Source organism: Puntigrus tetrazona, unplaced genomic scaffold (assembly GCF_018831695.1).
Source record: "Puntigrus tetrazona isolate hp1 unplaced genomic scaffold, ASM1883169v1 S000000116, whole genome shotgun sequence".
NCBI lineage: Eukaryota > Metazoa > Chordata > Actinopteri > Cypriniformes > Cyprinidae > Puntigrus > Puntigrus tetrazona.
In genome coordinates this window covers 745,001-750,763 of record NW_025047793.1, presented here as the reverse complement: position 1 = coordinate 750,763, position 5,763 = coordinate 745,001, and positions in this window count along the sequence as shown.

Below are 5,763 nucleotides of genomic sequence, written 5' to 3'. Positions count from 1 at the left end.
GGAATGCGAGCCTGTGTCGTGAATTGCGTTTAATTCACCGTTGATTTCTTAGCACGCTCTGAACCGATGGTAGAAAGAGCCCTTCGTGTCGGATGTGGGCCTAAATGACACGCATTAATTGACAGAGAGGTCAACAACTGTGGGTTTTTGCGCGCGTGTTTGGCGAGCATGTAAGTGTGTGTATATGCAAAATGTTGAGTGTTTACTATGCATCGCAACGACACTGACAGCATAATCACCATCTGAATCAATCTCACACACACACACACACACACACACACACACACACACACACACACACACACACACTGAACTGGGCCGTTGAGTGCATAACACTCTTGTTTGTTCTGGTTCATGTCACATCAGTTCTTTCTTTTCCCAGCAGACTAAAACACACACACACACACACACACACACACACACACACACACACACACACACACACACACACACACACACACACACACATACGTGGCCATGTGCTGGAGGAATAATCCATCATTCTCAGGTGAGCGTGGGTTCAGCGCTCTCTCTCTCTTACATACTTTATACATACAAGCTCCCGGACTGCATTAGCGGATCAGACTCAGTACTCTTCTGTCTAGGAAAGAGAAATCACCAGCGAGGTCTTTATTATCACAGTTCTAGGTGCTAGAAATATCGGAGCGGCGGTGTTATTCTGTTTGCATAAATTACAGGCAATAAAACCATATATTTAAACAATATTTGTTTAGAAATTTCTAGTAAATTAATTGCTGTTTAAAAAAATAATAGATTTATGTAAAAGACTTCAATATCTAATCTTTGATTTGAAAAACGATATATTTATGTATTTAATTAATTGTATTAATTTAAATTAAATAAATGTACATGTTTAATATTGTCAGCGTATTACTATGATGTATAAATAATACTTTAGGTTTTTGGAGTACAACAATTTAATATTTCTGCTTTATATGCATATATTTAACTGTGTTACATTTGCAATTATTTCTTAAACGATTTGCTAAACTGTGCTGAAATAATTTCACGTTTTAAAACAGAAGCTTGGTTTTCTCTCCAAACTCTTTTCTCTGTGTGCGTCAACCCTTTTCTCATCTATGTCTATTTTTATCTCTTGCAAAGCAATTTAAAACACAGGTGAAATTTAAAAGCGGCGCATCTGAGAAGTCTAAGTCTCTCGAGCTACGAACGAGCGGCTTCTGAGCTAGAACGCTTCTAATCAGATCCGGTGAATGTGCTCCCGTGAAAAGAAACAAAACCGCTCCAGAACTGTTCAATCAAAGCGGATCCATCAACCGTCAGAGAGGCGGCTTCACAGCACTCCGGCTCATCTGATCTGTCACGGCTTCAAACCGCAGAGAAGCTCTCCACGCCGGGCCTGGATCGCATTTCTCTCTAAAGCACGGTCCAGAGCACCAGCGCAGAAATCTCAACTAGAAGAACCCCGACACAAACGGTTCTTAAAGCGCCTTCTGTTTGTAACTCCTCCCCGCGCTGCGACGTTTTTGGAGCTGAAATCGATCTGCGCTGTCGTACCTGCGAGCGTGTTGTGTGTGTTGGGTTTCTTGGTGTAAAGAGAGCAGCAAACATCTGGCCGACTGATTGAAAGTGCCCTGTGGACCGCTTTCACCGCTAATGAGCGTTTACTTCCTGGAAAACAAACCCACATGCACTACAAATACACAGACAGACGAAAGGACGATGCACGAAATATTATAGAACTAGATCGACTTAGAATAGAAGCAATCGAAACCTGCAATTAGTTATTAGCTCGTAGTTTTTTTTCGCCCTATATAAACCGGTTGATCCCTATCAATAACATCGAGAATCACAGTTTCGAATCTGAGACTGAAATTTGAACGCATTTTACGATTTGCGGAGAAATGGATGCTCTGCAGCGAATGGGCGCCGTCAGAAAGAGAGCTGATCAAAACATCGGCGCTCCAGTCCAGCGTGGTAAGGCCAAAAGCCGCACGTTTATGAGAAACGAATCGGTCTCAAAGGCATTTTTAACTTCGTTGCTATGCTAGGAACGCGTGTGAATCAGGAGAGAAATCTGCACAGATCACGCGCTGTTTATCTGTTTAACTCAAAGCGGCTGAAAGCATGAACGTTTGATGTAAAAGGACAACAGGAGATGAACTTGGAGGCGTTACTAGATTATTATCGGTGGCTTGGACTCATTCCGACGGCACCCATTCACCGCTGCCTTTCTCCAAATCTGACGAAGAAACAAACACATCTATATCTCGTCTGGCCTGAGCACGTTTGCAAACGATCTCTTAAATGTACAAATAAAGCGTGCATTACTCATAAAACAAAATTTGACGCGTATATAGGCGACGTCTGATTCAGAGCATGGAGCTAATTGCTAGACGCCGCCGTCTTACTGTAGATGGATGCCACATGCAGTCACAGCAGCCTTTCTTCACACCCACAGGAAACAGGATACGCACATGACAAACTTTCAAGCGACGAACTTCTTGAGGTAGTTTGGCGCTCAGACCTGTTACAAACAAGCAGCGCGTTAAAGAAAAATAGCGAAAGAACTTTTAAATCCCAAGTCGTTTTTGAAGCGGTGACACAATGACACTCATCAACACCCGCCACGAGCCAAAAATCACTCAAAGTCTCTGTTTAAGATCCCAGCGTGCACGCCGAGGAAAGATTGGAGAGGTTTGTAGCCAGAGAAGAGAAGCCAAAAAACAAATATGGTGAGTAATTACAGAAAACATGGACAAAAAACACAGTCGATTCCCCTTAGAATTCAGCGAAAGATCAAACGTCTCCTTTGAACAATGTTAGACTGAAAAGAAGCACTATTAATAATACTCAAGCATATTTTGTAAAACCAAAACAGAGGAATCACAGAATATCCATCCTTATACGACTGTTTAACAGATGTAGGCCGTCACACATCAGAATCTCTCTGCTTTTGTTCTTCTTTAAAGGAATGTTCCGCTTCAATTAAACTGCTGTTGATCACAAAGGAAAAGAATTGACTTTTCAGTTTGTAAAAACAGGCAAAAATCTCATTTACAGTAATGCACTTTCAACGGCTGGGCTCAGATGGTAGGCTTGCAATATTTACATTATTTACGCCTGTTAATTAATTTTATTTTGAGTAAAATGTAGCACTAATACTTTCCAGAATATGTTTTGAAACAATCTCTCTATAAAAATATAAATAATAGATAACATAAAAAAATAAAGCAATTCATAAACACAAAGCAGCACAAATTCTGGTGTATAAATACTGTCAAAAATAAAAATGTTAAATGAAAAGGAGTGTGATATTGTATAAAATATGATATTATTTCTTTGTACACCATAAAAATAATTCATAAAACAAATATCAAAATACATAAAACAAATATTACTGTATTGCATTTTAAAAGACAATACTATTTTTGTAGACAGAGCACTATTTTAGTGTCCCTGAGATTTTATAGTATTATAGTTTTTATGAATATTTAGAATTAGTATTTATTTTAATCATATTTAAATTCATTGTAGATTTAGTAATTTTGTTGTAAAAAGTATTTTTATTAAACATGTCTATGCAGTTATATTCAGAGTTAGCAGCTGGATAAAATAAAGTTGAAGGTTTTATTTTGTTTTATTTTTTTGAAGAGAAGCACTAATAATAATATTCAAGCATATTTTTTGTAAAACCAAGAGCTGTTTTTGATGTTGATGAAATTATGGGCATTATAAAACAAGACTGGATTTAATTTAATTTAATTTAATTTAATTTAATTTAATTTAATTTAATTTAATTTAATTTAATTTAATTTAATTTAATTTAATTTAATTTAATTTATTTTAATTATTTATTTTATTGAAGCACTAATAATAACATTCAAGCATATTTTGTAAAACCAAAACAGACAGTTTTTTTTAATTTTGGTTCACTAATAACCTTGAGACAGAGCTGTTTTTGATTTTCATAAAATTATGGCCATTATAAAACGAGACTGGAGTATTACAGTTAGTGATATTTAGTGTTAGTATTAATTTTAATGAGTATTAATTTTATTTTATTTCATTTATTTATTACCAAAACAGAGAAATCACACAATATCCATCCTTGTAAGTTTATTTCCAAATGTTTTTTAGTTTTAGTTAACTATAATAACCTTGAGACAGAGCTGTTTTTGATGTTCATGAAATTATGGGCATTATAAAACGAGACTGGAGGCCGAGAGAAAGATGTGTGTGTGTGTGTGTGTGTGTGTGTGTGTGTGAGAGAGAAGGAGAGCATGTGTGTGTGTGTGTGTGTGTGTGTGTGTGTGTTTGGCACTAGAGCAGGTGCGCTGGGATCTCCTGTGTCTACAGGAACAGCCGGAGGGCTGAGCGTGATGTCTTGATACAGCGATCACACACACACACACACACACACACACACACACACACACACATACACGTACACGCTGTGCTTAAACAGGTGCTTTAACAGCCTTAACACTCCCCAAACGACGGCGTTAGAGCCCTGGGCCGTCAGCAATCACACGCACCGTAAAGACTGATTGTTAATCGCAGTAAGCTGAAGCGTGGAAACGATATCGTGCTCACACACACTCACGGTAAGTGACAGTGATGAAGTGTGTGTTGTGTCTGAACAGCAGGGAACATCATTGATAAAAGACTGGAGTAATGCAGATGACTCGACAGGGGTCCGACACACACACACACACACACACACACCTCCACAACCTGGTGCGCTGCCTTGAGGTGTTCCCTACATAGGCAGCATCTTAACTATAGAAATGGGGACTGATTTGAAACAGGCCACAAGACAAAGCTATAAATGAATCTCTAACAAGCAAAGAAATACACAGCATACACAGATATTGCATGCAACGGTTTATTTTAATAAGGTTGAACAAGTTTTTAGTCTATGCTTTTTCTCTTCTTTTACTATCGTGTTACTATTCTATTAAGGATAAACGGGATGCTGCCTTTGATTTGAGCCATCTTAGTATCTTTAAAGGATCATTTCAGACGGGTTTGGAGTAGTCTTCATGTCTGGAGCAGCCCTGTATTCAGACGGGACCCGTTCTCCCAGGTTAGCTACATTTGCATTTCACAGATGTACTTTCAGATTTTAATAATCTCACACACATTTTAATATCCTTTTTTTCCTCATGATTAAATGCTCTGTAAAAATCTATCTATCTATCTATCTATCTATCTATCTATCTATCTATCTATCTATCTATCTATCTATCTATCTATCTATCTATCTATCTATCTATCTATCTATCTATCTATCTATCTATCAATCTATCTTCATACATCCCTGTACTATCCTTCCATCCATCCATCCATCTATCCTTCTATGATCCATCTATCCGTTGTTTTATCTTTCAGTTTATCATCTATCATCATCTATCTATCTATCTATCTATCTATTGTTCCATTTATCTCATTCATCTATCATCCATCATCTTTATCTATCTATCTATCTAAATCTAAAGTTCATCCAGTGTTCTATCAATCTATCCATCCCTTTATTGATCTATCTATCTATCTATCTATCTATCTATCTATCTATCTATCTATCTATCTATCTATCTATCTATCTATCTATCTATCTATCTATCTATCTATCTATCTATCTACATCCCTGTACTATCTATCTATCCATCCATCTATCCTTCTATGATCCATCTATCCGTTGTTTTATCTTTCAGTTTATCAGTCCATCATCCAACCCTCTATTGTTCCATTTATCCATTCATCCATCCATCATTTTAT